Below are 27,564 nucleotides of genomic sequence, written 5' to 3' on the forward strand. Positions count from 1 at the left end.
TGGGTTTGAGCTGTAGTACTGAAATAGGACTGGGGTTGTGGCTCAGTGGTGAAGCACGTGCCCCACATGTGTGGGGCACTGGGATCAGTCCTCAACACCACATAAAATAAATAAAATATTGTGTCGGGCTGGGGATGTGGCTCAAGCAGTAAGGCGCTCGTCTGGCATGTGTGCAGCCCGGGTTCAATCCTCAGCACCACATACAAACAAAGATGTTGTGTCCGCCAAAAACTAAAAAATAAATATTAAAATTATCTTTCTCTCTCTCTTAAAAAAATCCTATAAAAAATAAAATAAAATATTATGTCCATCTACAACTAAAATAATATTTTAAACCCTGAACTTTTTAAAATCCTAAACTCAATGAATGATTTTAACATCAGATTTGGGAAGTAAAATAAATCCTACCGCTTTTAAGACAGGTCAGAAGAAAATATCCAGAAGAAGTAAATCCAGAATGTAAGAGGCAGGGGAAATCAAATTCTAATATGCATTATTATAATCAGAAGAGAGAATGAGGTAAAATCAACATTTAGAAAAAGACTCGAAAATTCAAGAAATGTTTAATGTTCCCAAGCAACATAACTGCAAGAGGAAAAAGTGGGTGGGGTGGGGAAAACTACACCTAGGCACTTCCCAATACAACTGTTAAAAAAAGAGAGAAATGACTACAGGAACTAGGGGAGGGAGATAAGACCAAACAACAATGATAATGGACTCCTTAAAGAAAAAAAATTAAAAAAGATGGTAATTAATTGGATATTTTCAAATTGCTAAAACTAAGTAACAGTCAAAATTCAGTAGTCAAAAGAAAGATCCTTTAAAAATGGAAACTGGTTTTAACTCTAATCATGAAGTTCATGTCAACCTAATACAGATTATAAAGGTAGCAATATTTAGTGGATAAAATACTATTCTCTGTTTATCCTTGTACTACTTTGATACACTAATCAAATCTATCATTAAAGGACAATGTTCAAATAGAATGAAAATAATTTCAAATAAGAAACCAACAGTGTAGAATGCAGAACTACAGAAACTTTAAATATGTGTATAAATTGAATGAATGTCTTGTGGAGTTCACAGTATATGAAGTACTAACATACGATGCCACAACAGTTATCTGATTCAGGAGCTACTTAAAGCCCATAAAAACAAGTAATAAACCTATTAATCTATGTCAGGTTTTTATTAAATCCAGAATACATACCAAGGCCTTTAAATTATGAGAAGATGAATAAAATTATAATTATAATTATATAATTATAATTCCATTATAATTTATGATTACATCAAGCTTATACAGGTGATGAGGAAAATAATTAAAAATATTTAAACTATTAAAAAGATACAAGGAAGAAAAAAAGAACAGGTCATCAAATAGAAAGCAAATTCTTCATAAACCACAGGCACATATTGACATGGACAGACTTATATTTTAGAAAGTCCACTCAAGCGGCTATAGAGAAAATTACTAAGAATTTGAAATAAATTATATAAAAATATAAATAATGGAGAATGAAGACAGATGACCTAGGTTAGAAACAGAAAAGATGACACAGGCATGAACTAACATAGTACCTGGGGATGAGAAAAAAAGAGTACAAACCACAGATGATGACTGAATGAATTTTGGAGGAGTTGAGGAAAATAGTGCTACAATTTAACTGCATTACAAAGAAAATTAATTGCCATTTAGGTCATTCATATTACTAGTAGGGACAGAGAAAACAAGTGTTCTTTTGAAAAAAAAGTGATAAAATGAGAAATGTTTCTTTGAAACAGGCCAGGCATTTAGAACTGGCCTGAACAAAAATTTGAGATTCTAAAAAGGTCGCTTGGAGATCACAGAATTTTAGAAAAGTTAATGGAAAGGTTTCAATATTTAATGCATTAATTAGGCAACAGAAGTCAAAATACCTAAAAATAGTTAGGTCTATAAGAAGGTCTGTATATATATATATCTTGTTAATAAATCAGGTGCAAACAAATAAAATCTGACACAAAAAAAACTATTTTTAGAGAATTCAAGTATTTTTGTGGATTAAAAACTTCAAATGAACTTCCAAAAAATAACTAGCTCCACACTGAGAAGATTAATATATAAATATATACTACAAACAAGTACTTCTGTAATCGTAACTCCTAAAATCCTTGCCACAGTTCAATTTTTAGTGTGAACATCTGAGATACTCAAGTCCAAAACTTGTACCATCAATAAGTAAATATTATTCCTTTTTGAAGTTTTTATTCTACTAAAACATGTTATTCCAAAACACTCAGTATTTTTAAAGGTCTAGAGTTAGAGATACAAGTTCAAAATATTAGAATTACATAACTGATCACAATGAAAGGAAATTAAAATAAATAGTGGGATCATAGAAAGCGTCTAGATCTTTGAGAGGTATTTCCACATCAGTGACTGTTAATACCAGTTTACCACTTCTTGCCTTCATATGAATTTGACAATTGATTACGATGTCCTCACAGCCTTAGTTTATGGTTCCAACTACCTCAGGACTCTTAAGACTGATGATGGAAAGAAAAATGCAACTTATAGGAAACAAAACACAAAGGAAAAAAGACAAATCTCTACTAGATAAAATTATCTGTTAGTTCACACAATGATAACAATAACAAACAATGGAAATCTTACTTTTTTAGTGCCATCTCATTTTGCTGGTAGAGTTCATTTAAAATCTCCACTTTCTGCCTAAGAGTTTTGCATTCCTCTTCCAGTCCAACTTTAGAAGACCGTAGTGAATTGCAGTCACTTTCTAATTTCTTTATTTGGTCTGTAAAGGATAAAACAGCTTATCTCTATATGTGTACAAGGACTTAAGAACTTGTTTGAGGGAGTAGTGCCAAGAAAAGTAAAAAGCATGAAAGCAAGAAGCCATTCTTTATCTTTCCAATAAATTTTTAAGTCTTTCCAACATGGCAATTTCTTCTCAAGAAGAACCCACCTTCTAGATTACATTTTGTGGACATCGAGGCTCTTAGCTTAAGTTGTAAAAGTTTTAGATCCTCTTCAACTACTGATATTGTAGTTTTTGTCTAAAAATTGCAGAAAAGAGAGGTATTCTTAAAAGTGAGGCACAGGAAGAATTCACAGGTACTATGGGACTCTTAGAAAGAACTATACCTGAGAGACATCCATCATCTGCTTAATTTGATCTTTGATCTTCTCGTTCCAATCACCTAAAAAACAAAAGACTTTAGCTTTTTCTTTCCTTACTTTAACTCTATATTCTCCTAACTTCCCTAAACTAAAGAATGATTGTGTTCAAACACTGGAAGAAAAAAATCAATTAAATAATTATACTGATTAGACTAATGACTTTTAAGAGAATTGCAAGCATAGATTTAAAAAAAAAAAAAGAGAGAGGTGAATTTCAGACTGGGGTTGTGGCTCAGTGGTAGAGTGCTCACCTAGCATGTGTGAGGCACTGAGTTTGATCCTCAGCATAAAAATAAATAAAAGTACTGTGTCTGTCTTAAAAAAAAGGTGAATTTCTAGTTTGCACAACTAAAATGTTATCTATGCTATTCTTGTAAGATAAAAGCTTTTCTTCTCTCTCAGATCTATCTTCACCTGGGCAATAAGTGTCTTGTTTAGAAAGATTCAATCCTCTATTTTCTCCCTGAATCTACTACCAGGTGTGGTTTGAAATACTTGCTATGTAAGCAATATCCAACTTGGGAGAAAACATCTGGAAATATTTTCCTCATCAGTAAACACTGTTACACTCCCTCTCTAGCTTTCTGATAGTCTCTAGCCTCTGTTCTCACAGCCTTAGTTTATGGTTCCAACTGCCTCCGGACTGACTGTGGACCTTAAAACCACAGAGCCATAGAGATGATGAGTATCAAAATCAAGTATCATCTGCATAAGTTAAGAAATAAATTTCTCTTACTGTAGAATGTTCAATACTTAGAGGTATAGGATATGACTATTGTAGCTGCAGTGTACTTACTAGTTTTCAATAGGATAGAAAAAGTCAGTGTTCTTCACATGCCTATTGCTACATTATACCCCAACAACCCACCTCTGCCAATGCAACAGACATATCTATAGATCCAGTGATATGTGTCTACAACCCTGAAGCTTAAGAAAAAATTAAGCCAGCTGAAAAGTGGCATCTGTATACTTAATTAAAGACAGGAAAGCAAAAAAGGATTCAACCTCCCTGAGACTGATCTTACCTGCTAACTCTCCATTGGTTAATTCATCTGACTCATCTCGACTTTGATCCTCAGATTCAGATTCACATTGAAACCGATTCAACTGTGTAATGTGATTAGTCAAAGCCTAGAAAAGAAGCAAAAGGTTGGAAGACTCTCGATTTTAATTCAGAAAATTTCAGGAGAATTCATGAGATGAAACATGTATTTGGAGTATAAACTTACATTAATAGTATCATCTTTTTGACTAAGAGCTACTTGTAAATCTTTCTGGGTCTTCTCAAATGATTTCATTTGTTCACTGAGCTCAGTGTGTGATGTACTCCAGTCTTTTACTTCCTGCTGCAACTGAAAAGTCAAAACACATGAATTCCTATGGGTTAGGGAGGGGTTTCTGCACTGGATATATCAGGACTACAAGACTTAGACAAAGAAATAGAGAGCCATACTCCTCGGTGGCCTGCCTCAATCGAGGGGGTTGAGACCTTGGTTAAGGAAGAGGGCAGAGTGGCCCCAACTCTCACAGCTGCAGTAAGAACATCAGAGCTATCAGGAAGTTGAGCCTGTTTATTGCATTCCCCAGAAAATTGCTGCCAATTCAAATAATTTATCTCCAGGAGGAATGGCTGGGCACATATGACTGTCTCCTAAATTTAGATTCCTTATCATGTAATCTTCCCTTGGCCGGTGAATCAGTAACTATTCAAAAGAGGATCATAAAATACTTAATTTTCTGGTTTAAAAAGTTTCTTTGAGGCTATGCAAGTTAATAACTGATTGACATTTGATAAGAAAAGCAATAATCCAAAAATCCAAAACAGATGGAGACCATATATATGCACTCAATTTGGGGAGCATTGTTTAAACTTTGCATATCTAGAAAAGGTCCTACATGAAAATTCCTTACCTCAGAAACAGATCCAAGAAAGATACAAGATAATGATATTCACTTCTCTAGTTTACATTATGTATGACATCAAATTTTCTTTACCTGCTCTTTCTCCTTCTTAAGCATGGTATTTTCTTTCTGAAGCTGACAGCATTTCAACTTCACCTTCTCTTCACGAAGCTTAGCTTCAGTAAGGAGAATTTGAAGCTAATGAAAAACACTACAGTTAGTGAATTAATTCCAAAGAAGAAACAAAGTTATACTTTCCCAAACAAGACATCATATAGTTCTCATTTTTTGCACATTTTAGCACACCTCAAATTTTTGGTCCGCAACAAAACTAAGATGTAGTACTAATATCCGTTAGCAATAGTTGGCAGCTTTACCTCTGAACTTTCAGAAGTATTTACTGAAATGACATCTTTAAGCTTCTCTATAGATTTCTTATTTTCCATTATCTGCCAGGTGAAAACAGAACACAAAATATGCATTAGGATTTCAGTAGAAATACTGATATATGTGTGTGTGTGTGTGTGTGTGTGTGTGTGTGTGTGTGTGTGTGTACGTACACATACATATATATACTAAAAAAGATAAACACAACAAAATTTTTGTCAAGCCATCCCATTACATTTCAGGTAAATGCAGGGGATCCAGCTTTGGACTAAGCAAAAAATCAAAAACTGAAAGAGATGAGGGAAAATGAAGTCATAAATATTTCATGGCATCCACAACCTTACTGTTTATGAGATAACCAGAAAAAAAGTTCAAAGTATAGAAAATCATAATGCAATAAGTAAATAAAATGTTTTAAAGCATAGAAAATTAACTAATTAATTACTGTTTCAAGTAAACCAGTTCAAATTAGTAATTTTTTTTCTAGTGATAGAGAAAAAAATTTCCCAAGATCATTTTTAAAATTTTCTTATCATAAGTAAAAAATGATAAAATTTAAGGAAGAATAGACTAATCTCACATACAGAAGAATTCCAAAAAAATTATAAAGATACTTGCTCCTTAAGGAAGTGGACATAAATCTGCAATCTTTGTTTGCAATGCCTGGGATTGAATCCTGGGCCTCATGCATGCTAGGCAAGTGCTCTACCATGAGCTGCATCCTGAGCTTGTAACTCTTCATACTTTAACTGTGGGCTGTGCATGGTAACTTCCAAAGAATACAATATGAAAAGGATTGGAAAGAATTTTTACAGTGGAGAAATCTGATAAATACTACCTCAGCTAGGTGATCAAGCTTACTTGGGGGTAGGATATTTCAGAACACACTCTCTACCATCTTTTGCAACTTTTATGTAATTACAGAAACTTATAGAAATTGAAAATGAAATATGTAAGTAAAAATTTTTTAAGTTGTTGTATCAGTACTTAAAAGTTCCACAAAATGGGCAGAAGTGGGTTCAACTTCCTTGACTCCTAATCTTACTTTAGTTAACAGCTGGACTAAGTTCAACTTAACCAATTTTACAAAATATTTCAAAAGCCAAATTGCAGTAATACTTAGCAGCAAAACTCTTACCAAGTCCTGATTCTTAGCTTTCTGTTCTCTCTCAGATTCTAACATAACATGAAGACTTTTAGCTCCCTCATCCAGAAGTTCTTTAGCTTTTTCAAGAAGCTTCATTTTATCCTGGAAAAAAAAGGTGTCAAGATTACTCACTCATTACATTTACTTTTGAGTTTAGAATGTAATTCCCCCCAAAGAAGGGATTTTTACCTTATAATTAGTTGCTTCATCAGAAAGAATCATATTTTGTTTCATGGTCTCTTGGACCTGTTTCTTTGATTCCTTCATCTATGTAAATAAAGCATTCAGAATTAAGATACACAAATTATAGTGCTACCATACAAGTTACTTCCAGACAAGTGACCCTTTCCAGAAGAAAGCAGTACTTAATACATATGACTGTTTAGAATTTGGATGATTTGTAGGAAATAATGAAACAAAAATTTTAAAATATGATTTTTAAATTAAAACAGGTAGGAATGATTCAAGCTAGAACCAAGGGAGAAAGAAAGAAAAAAATAATTATACCTTCTGTTCATAATTTGACAATTTCTGCATTAGTTCTTCATTTTCTTTCATGAAATTGTTCACCTTTTTGAAAATTTGCTGTTCATTGACTAAAAGGGGGAAATACACAAGATTATTACAATCACTAAATGAAATTCAATTACTCAATCTACTAAAAGCAAAGACATGTTATGTGGTACTATGAGGAAATACTTCTTAGCATAACTATTATGCTTTTAAAAAGCAATCTATGCTTATTAGCAATAAGAGTATAAAAATTATTAGAATTTAAGAAAAATATAAGAACAATGATATTTTGCTGGGTGCAGTGGTGCACACCTGTAATCCCAGTGGCTCAGGAGGCTGAGATAGAAGGATTCCAAGTTCAAAGCCAGCCTCAGCAAGAGTGAGACACTAAGCAACTAAGTGAGACTTGGTCTCTAAATATAGGGGGTTGGCGATGTGGCTCAGTAGAGTGCCCCAGAGTTCAATCCCAAGAACCCCTCTCATCCAAAATGATATTTCAATTTAAGCTTATTTCACAGATGGGAAATACATTAAAGTGTTGTAGCTTGATATTCCCCCCTTCTCAAAACACTTTCTTTTCCGAAAATGGAATCATTTAATTCTTTGCAAAGAAAAACAGAAATGAAAACATACTGATTCACATTACCATTCTTCAAATTATCTACTCAGTTACTTAATGCATGATTAAATCATTAGCATAGAAATACTCTTCAAATGTAATACATCTGCATTACATCAATATTCAAAGTTAATCTGCCCCAAATTAAAACTTATCATCATCTCCCTATCCACAATTTGTTCCTCCTCTTTATCTCCTATCTCAGAGTTGGAACCATCATCATCTACTCTATTATCCATGCTAGCAACCTAGGAATAGTAAAATTTTCAGGAGGTAAAAAAGATAATAGACATTAAAAGTCACTGTATCTACTTCTAACATACATAAAACACACATCAAACACCAATACAAAGGGTTATTACAAGTTTAAGAAACCTAAAAATTTACCTTGATATACTCTATCTTTTACCTAGAAGAGAGAAAAAAAGATTAAATTTGATGTCAAACATCTGCTCAATAGAAACAGCATTCCTAAAACAACAGTCAGAATCATAACCAAGTGAGAATTTAATAACATTCTGGTTCAGGATAATAATTTATAGGATTAAAAATAAGTAAAGGTTAACAAGCCTTTTAAATTTAATTGGTAGTGATATTTCATAAATAGCCTCTGACATAAAAACACTAAGATATGTACCTTATTTCACAGCAAAGATGTGTGTGTGTGTGTGTGTGTGTGTGTGTGTGTGTGTATACTCAAAATCATTTACTTGACAATTCTAAATAACCAGGATAAAGTCTAGAAACAATGACTATTCAAAAGAAATCTGAGGAAACAATATTAAATGCATAATCTTTGTACTAAGATATGCCACTTTCACTCACCAGAAAACATCTTAGAACTCCAATTTAAATTTGGCTATTGGCTGAATTTAGAAACTAAGAGGGTACATCATCTTATTTCTGCAAACCACTAAATATATAGCAAGAAATCTGAAAGGAAAGACTGCTTGAAGAAAATGCACAAGCAATAAGAAAATTGACAATTAAGATATTCTGGAAAGGACAAAAACAATCGTTTCCAAAAAACAGCAATAAACTACCTGATAATAAAACCTAAGCAGAAATTTTTTTAAAACATCACTAAATTTCTTTGTAACTTAGCATATTACTTGTCCTTTCAAATGTTATAAATGGTGATGGGATATTCAGATGTGTCCACGGATCATCCAGGGGATCTTCGTAACAGGAAATTGCATTCAGAAAACTCCAACACAGAAAAAAATGAACATTTCTTTAATGTCATAGCCTTGCTAACCTTTTACTCAAAATGACAACAGAGGAAAATGGGAAGTAGCATAAAAGCAGTCATCTAAGGTAGGGAGACTAAAGTTTTAAAGTCAAATGCTGAAACTGAGGAGCAACAAGCTAGGAACCACATCCCACATAACCTAGTGAAAAGAGAAACAGGTACCAGGGTTCTTGAAATGAAAGAAACAAGAGAGAGAAATATAAAATGTTTTCATGTTTTTCCCTTCTCTTTATCCTTCTATTTCCTTTTTACTTTTAGCTGAGAAAAAGTTCAATGAGATTAGAAAATTCCTCACAGGAATCCAGGCAAACAATTCTTCTATTTAAGAAGGGAATACTTTTTAAGAGATTTTACACTCAATTGTACAAGGAGAGGAAACTTATCTTAACAATGATATGTCTGAAATAATTAAGAAATCAGAAAAAGAACACTCAGATTTGAAAAGATTTGTATCCAATGTTTTTGGCCTCTTTAACTGTTAGGCTTTTCATATGCAAAGTCCATTTACCTAAAATAATTTTCTTCCAATTATGTTAAATAACTATGAAACAGAATGACCTACAGTACAAACATAAGTATGTATAAGCGCATATATATATATGTGTGTGTGTATATATACACACACACATATATATACACACACACACACACACACACACACACACACACTTATACATATATGTACACACATACACAGAGATAGACTAATTCTGCTCAGGAAAAAAAAAAACCTTAATGAACAAAACATTTAATGGATTTTTGGACAACACATAATCTATACTTCCAAATAAAAAGGTATTTTCTGTACATATGATCAAATCATAAAATCTGGGAAAAATTTATATAAAAGACTGGAAAAATTATATCATCTCCTTTTTCTCATTTTACTGTATTTCTTTGCAGCATTTCCCCCTGTTTGTATGTTTATATTAACATACAGTTCATCAACATTTAAATCTTAGTTTCTGCTTTTTTTTCCCACTTCACATTTAATTGTGAGCATTTTCTGTACCTCAAAGCTTTGAAATAAATAAATCTGCCTACTATTCCACTAATCGAACATACAATAACCCCTAAATGAATTATGTTGTGCTAAGTCTTCAATCTAATACACTGTTCCATTGAAAAACATTACCAAAATCTTCAAAGCATAGTTATTTCTTTAAGATAGATTACTAGACATATATGCTACATAAAAGGATATTTATCTAACCTATCCCATCTTTTATCCCACTTTTAAGACTTCTGATACATATGAAACTACTGGTCAGGATGGCTGTAAGAATTACCAGTTCTACCAACTGCACCCACACTAAATTATTTTATAATGTTAGTTTGACTTAAACCACTATTTTGTGTTTTAGCAATTGAAAAAGAAAAAAGGGGGGGGCAGTGACTATATAAAATAATCCTTGTGCTTATGTGCTAAGGTATAAGTAAGTTAATTTACTCACAAGAGCAGTTCTCCAAGAGAAAATGACAAAGGATACAATCCCAAAGAAAACAGTGAATACTACAGGCTTCCATGGTAGTCCATAAAAATCAGGCCCAGGTTGAGTATCATCAGGCAATGTAGTAAACAGCTTAAACAGACAAATTAGAAGAAATGGGAAACCTTAAATTTATAACAAAACAGTCACAAAGAATCATGGTAATTCTAAACCAACTTCCTCATCAGAAATCCACCTCCTCAATATTTTCCAATAGCTTCTTCAAGAGAGAGGATACTGGCAGTCTCATATTTTTTGTTTGCTTCCAGTGTTTTCAAGTATAATGAATCTAAATACTTTTTAAAAATATTTATTTATGTATCTTTAGTTTTAGGGTGGACACATTGTTTTGTTTTTATATGGTGCTGAGGATCGAACCCAGTGCCTCATGTATGCTAGGCAAGCGCTCTACTGAACCACAACCCCAGCCCGAATCTAAATACTTTAAATTGAGCATACATTTCCAGTTTGTAACAGGCCCTATATCATCACATTGTCTAACACCTGGCTAGAATCCCTCTGGATCATTCTTTTTTCTTAGATAACCTGGTTTTTATAATTTAAAATATTCATTTAAGACAAAACTTAAATATATGAAAGAACTAATTAATTTTATGGCAACAAATAAAAACAATGACGATATATGTATAAGATTTTAAATCTTACTTCCATTCCACTCTTATATACAGATACGTGACATGTAATTTCAGACAACTCTTGAAAACTGGCTTAGATAAACTTCTCTGAATTTAACATCCTTCTATAAAATTCAGAGCCTAATTTTAAATGGTTGCTCAAAGGCAGTGCAGTAAACACCTGCCTACTCTTCCCTGTTTTCACCGCCCTCTACACGTAATAGGAGATAACTGTCACTTGGGCCCAATTCCCCAGCAGTCTCCTTAGGGAAAAGACCTGTAGTAACATTAGCTGTTTGGATTGTTGGCTGCATTTCAGAACATACCATGAGGTTGTCACCTCTATTCCGTCAAAAAAAAAGTGCAAGTGGGGAAAGCTCAAGTACACTCTCACCGGCCTCGCTTAACAATACAGTCAAGTCCTGCCTGCCTTGGGCCTGACACACTCCATTTCCCCGTCGCCACGACAGTCAGTGCACCCACTCTGCCAGAACTCAGCCACCCGACAGGGGTCCCAGGAGCTCTGGGTCCCCCAGGGAAACAGTGACAGAAGGCACAGTGGCAGGTACTGAGTCCATGGTGTAGGGACAGCTGAGTGGAAGCGACGCTTCCCTGCAGAACAGCACAGGACCCTCTCTTTCACCGTTTCCTACTTCAGTAGGACCCAGCGCAGGGGGCGGGTACTGGGAGTGAACTTTGCCTTCCTCCACCACAGGCGCTTTCCGCCCAAGGCACGTGAAACCCGTCATCAGAGGAAGCCCCTGGGTGGACTGCAGTGAGCAGACAGAGGATGCTGAGGGGCGTGGCAGGGAGCGGGAAGAACCAACTGCAGAGCCCGGCGGGGGACAGCGCCAGTAGAGCCAAGCGGAAGAGTCCAAATGAAAGGACTCCAGAAGGAAAGAGGCTCACCTGTCCCCGGAACTAGGAGAGGACCGGCGATTTAGAAGGCCCTGGAGGAAGCCAGGGAACTAGCAGAAGGGGATTATAGGCAGAGACTAGGAAAAAGGAGAAAGTCAGGCCTCCCAGCCCCTCCCAGAGCAAAACCCTTTTGTCAACGTGTTGAGACACCAGGTACCTACCTGCCCCAAAAGTGCAGACAGAAGAGGAGAAGCTTCTCCTGCTCCCTTCTAAAAGACGACTGCTGGGCTTTCCTTCCCTGCTCACTCTAGTCCTGTTACTTTCTCCAATTGTGGATGACACTCTTTTTAAAAAAGCCTAACCCTAAGGAATCATGTCATTATCACCCCACGCCGGTGGCTTCATTTCTGGATGCCACATTTTAGGGTTGCATGACTTGTGGAAAAGAACAGAATCATGAATAGCCCGAAAAGCACGTGCTAAAAAATTGAAGAAACTGGGGACATTTAACTTGGGGAGGAAATGAACATCTGTGGATCTTTAAAAATCTGTCGTCAAGTTGAATATAGTCAATTCAAAAGAACAAGAATAAGCAGGAAAGCACTGAAAAAGAAGAGCAATGAAGGGTACAGGGAGGGCAGACTATATAATTAATTCATGTACCCTCATCCAAGCCCAGGAATACATAGAGATTGTGGGACAGAATAGAGAATCCAGAAACAGAACCAACTGGACATTTGGGGTACAATAAAAGTTAGTTTGGGGAAAATAGACTTTCTAATAAGTAGCGTTACCACATGGAAAATTATAAAATTGGATTTTTCTCTACTTATTCAAAAGATAAACTACAAATGGATAAGAAACATGAATGTAAAAATAGAAAATAAACAAGTACTAGAAAATATTAAGTGAAATTTTCTATGTATTATGAGTGGGCAAAACCTGCCTCATTGAAAAAATCTTTCCTGGCTGTATCTAAACCTGCTACACACACACACACACACACACACACACACACACACACGCAGTTTGACAATGACAAACTGAGAAAAAATATTTGCAACATATTATTGTCCAAAGAATCATGTTCCTGAAATATAAAGAACATTATAAATAAAATGGCCAGCAAACCTATACAAAAATGGGCTGAAGAAATAAACAGATCTCAGGAAAAGAAATGCAAATAGCTATAACATATGGAAACATGCTCTGCTTAGCTCATAATGAACAAAATACAAATTAAACCACACCAAGACACCATTTCTCACTTGCATTGGCAAGATCCAAACGTTTGACAACATACTCAGTAGGTGAGAGAATGTGGGGGAATACAAATTCTCAGACACTGCTAATAAGTATACAAAATGATACAACCCTTATGAATGAGATTTGGCAACATCTCCCAAAACTGCTTATATATTTACCTATTAACTCAACAATCCCACTTTTTTTTTAACTTTTTCAGTGCTGGGGAAGGGTATCTTGGGCAAGTGCTCTACTGCTGAGCTATAGTCCACCAGCCCTAATTTCTAAAGATACTGGGAATACAACAACAAATGTTTAAAACTTGTATTTACAAAACTATGTTATTCAAGCATTAATTATAACAATACAAGATGGTCACAAAAGGCTGAAACAACCGTCATCAATGAAAGTTGTTGAATAAACCAAAGAAGAAAGAAAATAATTTTAAATACTGCTAAGAGCTGGTTTCTGGAATACATTTTTTAAAAATGAAGTAGAGAAAAATATTTATAGAATACTATTTGTATCTTAGAAAATGAAAAAAGATGAATATATTATTTCTTATAGCTTTGAGGTAAAACTGACATGCAATAAATTACATGTATTTAAAGTGTGCAATTTGATGAATTTTAACATGAAATTATGAAATCACCATTATAATCAAGATAATATACACATCCTTTACTTCCAAAAATATTCTCATGCTCTAGGTAATTTTGCCCTTTGTCACCCCTCTTTCTTGCCCCCCACTTTCCCATTCCTCCAGCAAAATGTCTTATCTTAATAGATTGCTTTGTATTCCTCAAGTTTTATGTGTATGGGATAATATATTGTATTTTCTATGGCTTCTCTTATTCAGCATAATTTGAGATTCATCTACATCAGTTTATCTATCATCTATTTTTATTGCTGAGTAGCATTTCATTACATGTACATACCACAATTTGTCTATCATCTATTGATAGACATTTGGATTTTTTTCCAGTTTGGGGCTTTTACAAATAAAATAGCCAAGAACACTGATATAAAATTCCTCCTATTGCTATATAACTTATCTTTTCTTTGGAAAAGAATGGTTGGATATGACTGGTGTATGTTTACCTTTTTAAGAAGGTGATTCTACCACTTTATATCCCCACCAGATGTGTACCCATCCAGTTCCTCCATCTCTTCTCCAACCACTCAACACAATTGTCTTTAATATTAGATATTTAATAAGTGTGTAGTGGTAACTCTTATGCTTCAAAATTGCATTTCCCTGATAATTATGTCAAGCATTTTTAATGTATTTACTATCTGTTTATCTTCTTTGATGAAGTGTTATTTTACAGGACTATATTTTTTTCTAATGCGTTCTAAGAGTTCTTCATATATCCTTGATGCAAGTCTTGATAAATGCTTTACAGTAATTTCCTCCCAGCTTGTGTTTTGTCTATTTCATTGACTTCAAAGTGTATTTTGAATTACAGAGGTTTTAGTTTGATGAATCCCACATTGTCAAATCCTTTTTAATGCTTTTGTTGTCAAATTTAAGAAATCTTTGCCAAACCTAAGTTCAACAAAAATTTTTCTCTTATTTTTTTTCCTAGAGGTTTTGTACTTTTGAGTTTAATATTTAAGTCTGTGAGTTAATTCAGGTGTCTAATGCAAGGCATGGATGAATATTTTGCATATAAATATGCAGTAATTTCAGTACCATTTGCTGAAAAAACTTTGCATTCTCTACTTGTCTTTCCATCTTTGTCAATGACTGTTGCCATATATATTGTGTATCTATCTCTGAATTCTTGGCTCTGTTTCAATATGTTTTGTCTGCAATCCTGATTACTGTAGCTTTAGAATATTTTTTTTCCTCTTTGTATGGTACTAGGGATTGAACACAGGACCTTGCATATGCTAGGCAAGTCCTCTACCACTGAGCTACATCCCCAGCCCTAGATTAAGTCTTGAAGCCACGTTGCAATCAGCTTGTCATTTTCTACAAAACTCTGCAGGGATTTTGATTGGAATAATGTTGACTCTGGTGATTAAACTGGGATGAATGGACACCTTAGTCTTCTGACTCATAAATTAGGTATATCTCTCCATTTAGGTTCTCTTTAAATTCTATCAGCAATATTTTATAGTTTTTAATACATACATTTTAGTTTTTGCCACGTTTATGTTTAAATACTTCATATTTTTATTCTATTGTACATGGAAATCTTTAAAATTTCAATTTCTAATTATTCATTGTTAATATATAGAAAATATAATTGCTTTTAGATGTAAATTTTATCTGTCAACCTTACAATAGCTTTTTTCTAGATCATACCAGATTGTATCTATATATATTCATGTTATCTGAAAAGAAAGAGAATTTTATTTCTTCCTTTCCAATCTGAGTGCATTTTATTTCTTTTTCTTGCCTTAGTATACTAGCTATTTCCTTACTGCACCCCAGTACAATGCTGAATAGATGTAATGAGAGTAGACATCTCTGTTTGGTTTCTGATCTTGGGGGAAAGTATTCAATTATCAACCATTAAGTATGAGGTTAGCTGCATTTTTTCAGAGAATGTTTTAAGCTCCCTTCTATTCCTAGTTTGTTGTTTGTTTTTCTACATCAATAATCAATGCTGAGGGGCTGGGGTTGATACTCAGTGGTAGAGCACTTGCCTAGCATGTGTGAGGCAATGGGTTCAAATCTCAGCACCGCATATAAATAAGTGAATAAAATAAAAGTTAATCAACATCTAAAAAAATTTTTTTAAATAATAATCAGGGCTGATTTTTTTTTTACATGTCGATGCGATTTATTGTCACCTACTTGTACATGCACACAAAATAACAATATAATTTGGCCAATATTACTCCCCAACATTTCCCCCCTCTGCTATATTTTTTAAATGCTTGTTTTGTATCTCTTGAGCTAAACACAAAGATTGTGCTTTTAGGTACATCAATGTGGTAAATTTCATTGATTTTCAAATGTTAAATAAATTTTGGATTCTTGACATAAATCCCCATCATCCGTCTAGTTTTTGTCTATGATGTATTTTCCTTTTACATATTGTTGTATTTGACTTAAATTTTTGTTTAGAATTTCTTTACAGATTCATTGGAGATCCCATGAGAGGTATGTGGTTTTCTTTTCTTATTATATCTTTGTCTTGGTTTGGTGTAGTGATAACACTGGATTCATAGGAGAACTATTTCCTTGCTTTAATATTCTACAAGGGTTTAGTATTACTACTACTATTAGGAATTAGTATCATTTCTTCCTTACAGGTTTAATTGGATCACCAATAAAGCTATCTTGGTCTTATATTTTTTTCTTTGAAGAAAGGTTTTTACCTATACCTTCAATTTCTTTAATAGCCAACAAGGTTTATGAAATTGTCTGTTTTTCTTGAGTGAACTTTTGCAATTTGTGGCTTAAATAAAATTTCTTCATTTCATCTAAATTGTCAAGTTAATTAACATAAACTGTTCATAATATCCCCATTATCAGTCTAGTATCTGTGAAATCTGTAGTGATATCCCTTCTCTGATTGCGAATATTGGTAACCCGTGTCTCCTCTTTTACTTCCCTCACTAGATGTTGATCAATTTTATTCATCTTAAAGAACTAGCTTTGGGTTTCATTGATTTTCTCTTATTTTCCTTTTTTTAAAATTTTACTGACTTATGGTCTTTATTATATCTTTTTTTCTTGCTTACTTGGAGATTAACTTATTTTTCCTTTTCTAGTTTCTCATAGTAGGAACTAAGTCAATGACTGGAGACTTATTTTTTTAATAAAGCTATCTTGGGCCTGGTAGTGCTATAAGTTTTCCAATAACACTTTAGTGACATTGCACAAATGGATATGTTGTTTTCAGTTTTATTCAACTCAAAATATGAATTTATTCTCTGATTTATTTGACTCAAAAATTATTTAGCAGTGGGGGCTAAGGTTGTAGCTCAGTGGTAAAGTGCTTGCCTCACATGTGTGAGGCACTGGGTTCGATCCCCAACACCACATAAAAATAAATGTACTGTGTTGTTCATTTATACCAAATATATATATATATGATAGATAGATACAGATATACATATAGATATAGATAGATAGCAGATAGCAGCCTGGCACTTAAGTTTTCAAATATTTGAGAATTTTCCAGATTTTTCCATTATTGATTTCTCATTTTATTGTGTTCAGAGAATAAGCTTTGCCTGACTTTGAATACTTTTATATTTACTGATAATTTTTTTAAGATCCAGAATATAGTTTATCTTGGTAAATGTTCCATGTGCACTAAGCTCCTTGGGGGTTTTCTATAAATGTCAATTAATTTCAAATGGATGGATTGATTATGTCATTCACACTTTCTACAACCTTACTTTTATTTTTCATTTTCTGCCAATTGCTGAGGAGAGGATATTGAAATCTCTAAATGTAATCTATAGGATTCATCATTTTCCTCATAATTCTATCAATTTTGATACTTCATGTATTTTGAAGTTCTAATATTAAAAGTACAAGCATTTAGGTTTATTATATAATCTTGACTGATTCGTTTATCATTAGGAAATAACTTTCTTTAGTCCTGATGATATATTTTGCCCCACAACCTCTTTTGGTTTAATGTAGCTACTCCAGATTTCCTTTGACTAGTGTTTAACATGAGATACCTTGTTCAATCATTTTAATTTTGACTTCTTTGTGTCTTTCTATTTACAGTGTTATTCCCTTAGACATCTATTTGGGTCTTGCTTCTTTAGGCAATATGACAATCTCTGTTTTTAACTGATGTATTTAGATACTTTCCACTTAATAGGATTACTGCCGTGCATAGGTGTAAGCTTAATATAATCTTCTATTTGTTCCTTCTGTTCTTTGTTCTTTTTCTTTTCTTTCTGTCTTCTTTTGCAGAAATACCACTATCGGTATTTTTAGTGATTCCTCTATTGGCTTATTAAGCTATAACTCTGTTTTCTAATCTTAGTGCTTCAGGGTTTAGAATATACATCTTTAATTTGTCACAATCTACCTTCAGATGATACTATATTACTTCACATATTCAATAAGAACGTTACAATAGTTACTACCCTTCTGAGATTTATACTGTTGTCATGTATTTTACTTTACATGTTTTCTAAGTCCCATACTACACTGATATTTGTCTTTAAACAGTCAATGACTTTTTAAAATGTTCAAATAAGAAAAATTATTTTAAATATTTATGCACACAGTCACCATTTTCAGTGTTCTTTACTCCTTTATTCCATTATTTCCATCTGCTGTCTTGGTGCAAGTGTAGGTGAATTCTTTCAGCTTGTATGTCCGTACAAGTCTTCATTTTAGAAAGATATTTCACTGGGCATGATATTATCGGCCAACATTATTACTCTTCAAATATATTAAAGGTATCACTCCACTATATTCTCTTATGCCTAATTTCTGACAAGAAATCTGATGTCATCCTTAGTTCTTCTCTACATAAATGTCTTCTCTAACTGCTAAGATTGCTCTTTATCACTGGTTTTGAGCAATTTATTTATGATATAATATACCTTGATATAGCTTTATTCATGCTTTTTGTACTGTAGTCCCATTTAATATCTTGGATCTGCAGATGTACAGTTTTCACAAATTTTTGGCCATCATTTCTTAAAATATTTTTCTGAATACCTCTCATAGCTCAACTTGAAACTGTCCCACAGCTCACTGATGCTCTGGTTCACTTTTCTTTAACAGAAGAAATTTTCCCTGTTTCATTTGGGGTACTTCTCCTGCTATGTCCTCAAGTTCACTAACAAATTTCATCACAATGCTTATTCTGGCATTAATCCCATCCACTGTGTTTATCATATATTTTCAACTCTAGAAGTCTGATTTTCTTAAAATATATCTTCTATATCTCTTTTTACCTTTTTAACACACGAAATATAGTAGTAATGACTTTTTAAAAAATGCCATTACCTCATTCTAACATCTCCGATAGTTCTCAGTTGGCTTTGATTGGATGATTCTTCTCCTCATCATTGTGGATTGTATTTTTCTTGCTTCTTTGCATGCCTGGTAAGCTTTGATTCGATGCCATACATTACGAATTACTATTCTTAATATTTCGTATACAATTAAATTTCTGGAAACAATTTGATTCTCTTGGGTCTGAATATTTGTTAGGTATGACATAAATTGTAATAGTCAGTCCGAGGTAACACCCTTCTGATTATTCTACCCAACTTCCTTAGATAGTTTTTTCCAGGTGCTATTCTGGTCCCTGTGTTAAGACCTGTTCCTTCTAATCACTTAAGATGGTTTCTCTGACTTGCTAAGCAGTTTCATCACACTTATGTGCAGATCAATACCCTGCTGAACACTCAGAGAGCCTTTCACAGATTTCCAGAATTGTCTCTCAATGTAGCAACCTTCTTTTGGTACTCCACCCTGTGAATTCTAGTCACTTTGGTTTTCCTGGAATCTCAGCACCATCTCTCAATTCATGGTATCCTCTGGTTCTGCCTGACTTCCCCTTCTTTGTCATGGCTTGGGAATCTCTTAACATAGTAAAAGCTGGGGCAACTAAAGAGCTCATAGCATTTGTTCTTTATGTTTCCAGAATCATTCTTTGTTGCTTGATCTTCAATGTTACTGGATCTTAAAATTTTATATGTTTGTGGTTTTTTTCATATTTATTTTAGTTGTTTCAGTTGGGAAGGTGAAGCCAGTACCTATATAAAGCTATCATAGCTAGATGTAAAAATCATTTGCTTTTCTTTTTCTTTTTATGGTGCTGGGGATTGAACACATGGCCTCATGTGTGGTAGGCAAGTGTTCTACCACTGAGCTGCATATCCCTTTTCTCATTTGCTTATTTTTTAAATAGCAGAATGCATAATGAAATAAATTTTAAAAGTTAATTATAAAAGAGAGTAATATCAGGGTAGACAGAACTGGGACAAAAGCTAGAGTTCTTTCAAAATCAGGCAGGAGAATCACAAGTTCAAAGCTAGCCTCAGCAACTTAGCAAGTCCCTACGCAACTTAGTGAGAACTATCTCTAAATAAAAAATAAAGAGCCTAGGTATGTGGCTCAGTGGATAGGAGCCCTGGGTTCAATCACCAGTACCAGAAAACAGAAACAACTTATTTTCACAAATTAACTTTGGCTCTTCTAAATATTTAAATAATTGTAAAATAAATAAAAAAAATCTTTAAAAATTAACACCTAAATATTGAAAGCACAAATGAAACAACCTGTGATATCATGTTGGTGACAAACCACAGAAATGAATTATTTCAAACATACCTTAGTGGGATATAGCTTAAAGACAAGAGAATTTCATCTCATTTCAGGAATACATTCCTGAAAGTATTTTAAACAACATAAATATAGTCGTGTGTTGCTTAATAATGGGAATAAATTCTGAGAAACACATCTTAGGCAATTTCAGTGTGTAAACATCATTGAGTATACTTATACAAACCTAGAAAATATAGCCATTTCCACACGTAGGTATTCATATATGATATATCATCGCTTTGGGGATAAAAACCTATAAGATATTATTATACTGAATTCTGTAGACAATTGTAACATTGTAAATGTTTATATATCTAAACATATCAAAACACAAAAAAGATTAAAAATACTAGGTGTCAAGAATTTTTTAGCTCCATTATTATGCACTAATGACCAAAATGTCATTAAGTGGCACAAGACTATAAACAATTATATTTATGTCATTGAAAACTGGAACTCCAACATCAGAGAAAGAAAACACAAATCTAAGATAGATGAAGTGAAGTAAAATCTCTCTAACATCCTGAATTTTCATGGGAATTATCTAAATGACATGATCAAAAATCCCCACATATTTCTGAGCTTTGTTCACTAAAAAGGCTTACAAATGACAGTCAATTTGAGCAATAAGCAATCCTAGTACTTGGAATGTAGCCTCTAAATATCATTTCCTATTGAAAGAAACCAAAGTTCTTTTAGAGAAATAGTTCCTTCAAGGTCTGGACAGGGAATGTTTAAGATGAACTTGGAACATCTCATAGTTCAAAAGCAAGGGAAACAGGTAACAATGACCACTAGGTGGTGGCAAAGGGTCCCAGGAGCCAAGATAAAGAGGCTTCTACAAGGCAAAAGGGGGAGAAATTGAGCATCAGATAAGAACAATTACTATTCCTAACTGGATTAAACACACCAAATATTTTTAAATGCATGACATCATATTGACTCTTAAATAAAAGTTAAAAAGATTTCAAAAGCCCCTTTGGGTATCATTTGATAATGCTAGAATAATACCTTACTATTCTGAAAAGTGTTTAAATGAAGAAAAGGAATCAAATGTTTATCTCCTGCCTTAAGTATACAAACCGAATATCTGTGTAAAGAATAATCAATCATAGCCAGGCGCTGTGGCACACACTTGCAATCCCAGTAGCTTGGGAGGCTGAGGAGGAAGATAGCAAGTTCAAAGTCAGCCTCAGCAAAAGTGAATTGCTAAAGCAACCCTGTATATAAATAAAATACAAAATAGGGCTGAGGATATGGCTCACTAGCCAAGTGCCCCTGAGTTTAATCCCCAGTACAAAAAAAAAGAAAGAATAATCAATCATAAATTTTTATTTGTATAGGCATCCCAGCCTTTAAATGAAGAAAGAAAAATCCCAGCAATTCAGACCATTGCTATTTTGCAATCTGTAATATATTAGCAAATCTCACCAAGGTCACTGTTGACTAGTAGTCAACATCAAAGGAGAGGACATGCAGATGTCAATGCAATATTTCCTATTAAATTTTCATAAGAAACAGAATTGAACCTAAACCTGACTACCAATTTCCAAGAAATATAAAGCAACAGAGAGAGGCTGAGGTTGTTAGCTCAGCACTTGCCTAGAATGCATGGAGCCCGAGGTTCAATCCCCAGCACCACCAAAAAAAAAAAAAGGCAATAGAGAAAACAGGTTAAATTGTTGTACCAGGGGGATGTCATTTATTCACCAAAACTACAATATATCCTAGAAGTCCCACAAACATATTTTTTTCAATTATTGCAAAAAGTTACAACAAAAGGAGAAATCAATAGAGAGTAACTTATATGAGACTTGTTCTCCCACTGAACGCAACCAGAAAGTTGGAATATATATATTGGTACCAGGGATTGAACTCAGGAGCACTTGATCACTGAGCCACATCCCCAGTCTCAGCCCCATTTTGTATTTTATTTAGAGACAGGGTCTCACTGAGTTACTTAGCACCTCACTTTTGGCTTTGAACTTGTGATCCTCCTGTTTCAGCCTCCCGAGCCACTAGGATTAAGGCATGTGCCATCATGCCCAGTCAAAAAAGATTTTTAAAGAGCTATTTTTCAGATAGAAAGCCACAAGGAACATGCAACTGTCACCCCTAAGAGCAGGAGAACAAATAGGTGAGCATTCTACCTGGAGGCACCCTCTAGACCTCAGTTTGAAAATGGGAACACAAATGGGGCACAACAGTCTCACTGAGGAGAGAGAGACCAGAGTTCCAGGAGATTAAGCAGCCAAAAATATGTAGAGAAAACTACCAGAAACATGGGAGCCACAAAGAAAAAGAGTTCCAGAAATCTGCATGGAGGTGGTCTTCAGTTTGGGGCTACATTCTAAGCAGTACCTGTGAGGGCCAAGAACAACTATAAGCTAACCAATCCCACAGTTGGCACTGAGCTGGGAGAAGTCTGGATTCCAGCTAGCCAGAGACAGTTGACGTACAAAAACAGTATGGTCAACAAGCTCATGAAGAAGTATTTGATCCTGGCATCATGGCACATATCATGGCAGAGGAGGTAGAGAGGGATGTTGGGAGGGGAGGGGAGGGGAGGGGGGATAGTAGGGGATAGGAAAGGTAGCAGAATACAACAGTCACTAATATGCCATTATGTAAAAATGTGAGTATGTAACAGAAGTGAGTCTGTATTATGTATTTGGGGAGTTCAAAACCCAATTGAGTCGAATGTATGAAAGATGATATGTCTTGAGCTCTGTAATGTTTTGAACAACCAATTAAAAAAAAAAAGAAGTATTTGATCCTGGCATCATGGCACATATCTGTAATCCCAGCAATCAATCCCAGGTTGAGGCAAGAAGATCCCAAGTGTGAGGCTGGCAACTTATCAAGGGCCTAAGGAAGTTAGTGAGACCCTATCTCAAAAGAAAAAAAAAGTTCACTCAATATCATTAATTATCAGGAAATAAACTCACAAAGACATACCCACTAGAATGGCCCAAGTGCTAGTGAAGATGAAGTCAAGTGGAAGTCTCCTAAATTGCTGGTGGAAGTATAAAATGATTGTGGTCATTTTTTAGCATGGCTTGACAGTATCACATAAGACAAAAACATACATTAAACGTAGGAGGCAATTGCACTCCTAGATATGAGTCCACTTATAGTGGCATATATATGAAACAGTACTGTAGGAAAAATGAATCTATAGTTTTAAAAAAAAGTTATCAATGGTTGCCTGGAACAGGTGGTGAAGGCACTCACTGGGAAGGATCCCAAGGAAACCCCTTTTCTAGTGAAAAAAAAACTGTTCTATATCTTGATTATGGTAGTTTTTACCTGGGTATCTACATTTGTTAACAGTCAGAGTGTGCTTGCTTTGGCAGCACATATACTAAAATTGGAACAATACAGAAAAAATTAGCATAGTCCCCGAGCAAGGATGACACCCACATTTGTGAAGCATTCCATAGTTTTGTGGAACCAACCCTTCAGCAGATGAATGGATAAAGAAACTGTGGTACATATATGAAATGGAATATTACTTATAGCATTAAAAGAGAAAAAAATTATGGCATCTGCGGGTGAATGGGAATATCAGGTTAAGGGAAGTAAGCCAATCCCCAAAACCAAAAGCTGTATGTTCTCTCTGAAAGTGGATGCTGACCCATAATGGGGGTGAGGTGGGTGGTAAGGGGCATAGAAAGAATGGAGGAACTTTGGGCAAAGGGGAGGTAGGACAGGTGAGGGGGCAGAGGGATAGGAAAGATGGTGGAATGAGATGAACCTCATTACCCGAGGTACATATAGGACTACACGTGTTGTGTACAACTAGGAAAAGTTTTGTTCCATTTATATACAATGAATTGAAATGCATTCTGCTATCATGTATAACCAATTAGAACAAATTTAAAAAACTCACTGATATTGGCTATCAAGGAATTACTGTTAAGTTGTGTGATGGCCCGTGGGTTCATTATACTATTCTCTATGCTTTTCTTTAAAGCTTTTCTAATTAAATTTATTTTTTAACTAGTACATAGAAACAAACATTATAATTATTGAATTAGGTAACATGACATTTTGATGCATGTATACACTATGTAAAGTTTAAATCAGTTAAATATATCTACCTCCTCAAACATCATTTCTTTATGGTAAAACTTTCACAATCTTTTCTTCTAGTATTCTAAAATATACAGTATGTTATGGTTACCTATAGTCCCCAGTATTCTCTCTGCTCTTATTTGAAAGTTTCCATGATAAAAATACTAAAAATAATTTTTAAATTAAGATATAACTTCAAATATTTAAAGGATTTCTATGTAGAAAAGAATTCAATTTTATAGAGGAAATCATGTGGAGGAAAATTTGGAGTCAATACAAGGATGAACTAGACAACAGAAGAACATATAGCCTTGTAAGAGAGTGACTCATGCTAGGAAATACTGGTGTACAGGCCTCATAACTATTCGTCAGGGCCACAGTAAAGAAAATAACAGCAATGAGTGAGAAACTAGACTAACAGCCTTCCAAGGTTTCTTCTAACACTAAGATTCTGCTAAGATTCCATTGATCAATGAATCTGATTGGTGCACATCTCCCAAACACATCAGAGCCTATTACTCTCCAGTCCTATCAGATATCATACTACTTGTTTAAGATTTTACATTTACTTGTTCATAATTTTTGCATATATTTGTTAAGTCCTTTTCTTAAGGCTTTCAAAAATCACAATCATGCCTTACACCTGTTAGACTCTTTTAGTCCTCGCACAATGTCCTGTACATACTGGGCAATCAAAATGCCTCTTTGAAATCTCCTTTCAAATCAGTCTCCTAACATTGTGCCTCTTCTTTGCCACTCACGTCTATGTCTTACCTATCACCGTACAATCACTGACCATACCTGCACCACATTCATGTCCCCTGACCTAGACCTAGAGGAGGGCTCTGTGCATACCTAAAAATATGAATAAAGAAATCCTTCCCATATCGTGAGGCTGTTAACTTTCCAAGTGATGCTGATTCATTCTGATAATCAAATTATGACTGTGGAAGACTGCTTTAATCACTGGAAATATAATTATTCTAACTGCCTGGCTCGTATATACCCCTTACCCAGGTGGCTGCCACCATCATGAACAAACATGGAGCCAACTGAAAAATGGTTTCTCCCCACCACATCTTTTCCACCCTGGTGGTCTTTCCTCCCCAGGTATTCATTGTCTTTATACCACCTTCTGACTGTCTACATAAGAATTAGGGCATGTGTAGGGGTAAAACCCTTCAAAATGCCAGACACCTCACCAGACATTTTACCTTGTCAAATCATTTAATTCTTATGATTGGAGTAAGCATTATCTACATTTTTCAGATGAGGAAAACTTTTTTCAAAAGTTTAGTTATTTGCCCAAACGTCTAAATGATAACCTTGGGATTTGAAACCAGATCTACCTGGCTTCAAAATCTATACATTTTACAAGGAAAACAACATCATCATCTTTCTTACACAAGCCTTGAAATAATACAACCTACAGGAAACAACTTCAGTTGAGGAGGATTACTGTCACAATGGCCCTAGGACCATCTTATCCTCCAACCTCTAAAAGCTTTCTCATTCCTATAATTAAACTCTATACGTCCAATATCAACAAATACCAATAGGGGGGAGGTAAGTCCTAAAATGCTTAGATAAGCTTCTAGACAGATTAAATGTCTTATTTGGATCATGATTTTCTTTAGAAAGATCAGCCTTAAGTGACTCTTTCTAAGAAACAGATCTAACCTAATTCCTTTCATTCTTAAAACTTTCTAAGGATCCCCACTATTAATGGTCTAATGCTACTTTGGCTCATGACTTCCTTTAAGATTTGCTGGCCTCTCCAACAGGCCCATCCCCCTCCAACTTCACACTTTACAACACCAACTATTCACATTCTCCTGCCCTCCCCAAATATCCTTTCTTCATGTTTCCATTTCTCTGAACACATTTCTTCTGACTGCCAGCTTCCCCCACCACCCCAGCCTGTCTAATCAACAACAAACCACATGTCAGACTCCTGTTTGCCCTTTGCCTGTGCTTCAAACACATCTCAACCACTTTCTGACCTTACTGATCACCCTTCCAACCATAATAAATGCATTTATGGACAATAATGTTCTACCATCGAATAAATACCTCTCTTTCTGCCATTATCTTACTGTGTTTCAAGTGAATGCTGTTATCTCCCTGCCAGAATGAAGGGTTCTGAGGGGAAGAAACAAGTTTTTACAGGTGTGCAAATGTCTAGCCTTGGTAGACAGCAAATCTTCCTCATGTGCTAAACCAAGTAACCATTAAAGCCACACCCCTATGGCTTTTGTTTCAGGAGCTATCTACTCAAAGGGTCAAGAGTCATTTTCATAAAGACATTTTATGTTTTTCACTTCATGACCAGAAGCCACTTAAAAACTAATAAATAATCAACATTCTAATTGAAGAAACTATGTCAAACTTACCATCTTAGACAAATAAAGCAAGAATGAATATAACAAGAAAAGTATGTTGTCCAAAAGGGTGGCATCTGCTGGCTCTTCGACCTTTATCTCTAGTTGGTTTTCTGTATCAGCAGCATCAACAGGAGTACCTTCTGTTATAAGTAGCTCTAAAATTGAAAGGGGAAATTGCTATTTTATTTTATGCTATAGAATAAGAATTGTCTCTCTTCAGTTTCAATATTCATCGAGTGTTTCACTAAATATATGAGTCACAGTGCCTGGAATATGTGGCTCTCCTAAAGACAATTAACACAACAGAGAAGAAAACTTCAAAATCCTAATTAGAGCTGTCAAACCCTTCAATTATAAAATGAACAATCTCCAGTCTACTCTTCACTACTTCCATGGCCATACAACTGCTACCAGAACAATATTTACTCAAGGAAAATTTTTTAAACCAGAGATATATAGACAGGGTCACATTCAAAAAACATGGATTTAGTGCTGGTGAAACTTTGTGTTTAAAATTTTAGGAAAGCTGAAAGAGAGGGAGTCTTGGTTTGCAGATTTGCAGGTGGAATGGGCCAAGGCTTAACATAGTATCTGGCACCTG

General features: G+C 34.6%; 1 non-coding gene and 1 pseudogene across 2 annotated transcripts in view; one reads left to right on the forward strand and one right to left on the reverse strand.

The window, feature by feature from the left end:
- LOC144372711 (transport and Golgi organization protein 1 homolog) overlaps positions 1 to 27,564 on the reverse strand; it is a 161,557-nt pseudogene that overhangs the window by 8,459 nt on the left and 125,534 nt on the right. Inside the window, exons 14-25 of the transcript XR_013432626.1 lie at positions 26,973 to 27,118; positions 8,137 to 8,158; positions 7,125 to 7,213; positions 6,807 to 6,884; positions 6,609 to 6,719; positions 5,461 to 5,532; positions 5,177 to 5,281; positions 4,411 to 4,533; positions 4,207 to 4,312; positions 3,146 to 3,201; positions 2,967 to 3,057; positions 2,657 to 2,795 (exon numbers count right to left, since the gene is read on the reverse strand). The product of XR_013432626.1 is annotated as a transport and Golgi organization protein 1 homolog (transcript). The remainder of the gene's footprint in view (positions 1 to 2,656; positions 2,796 to 2,966; positions 3,058 to 3,145; positions 3,202 to 4,206; positions 4,313 to 4,410; positions 4,534 to 5,176; positions 5,282 to 5,460; positions 5,533 to 6,608; positions 6,720 to 6,806; positions 6,885 to 7,124; positions 7,214 to 8,136; positions 8,159 to 26,972; positions 27,119 to 27,564) is intronic.
- LOC144372716 (U6 spliceosomal RNA) lies at positions 23,843 to 23,949 on the forward strand. Its single transcript, XR_013432628.1, has one exon. It is a non-coding gene; the product is annotated as a U6 spliceosomal RNA (small nuclear RNA).

The sequence above is a fragment of the Ictidomys tridecemlineatus genome, unplaced genomic scaffold (assembly GCF_052094955.1).
Source record: "Ictidomys tridecemlineatus isolate mIctTri1 unplaced genomic scaffold, mIctTri1.hap1 Scaffold_148, whole genome shotgun sequence".
NCBI classification, from domain to species: Eukaryota; Metazoa; Chordata; class Mammalia; order Rodentia; family Sciuridae; genus Ictidomys; species Ictidomys tridecemlineatus.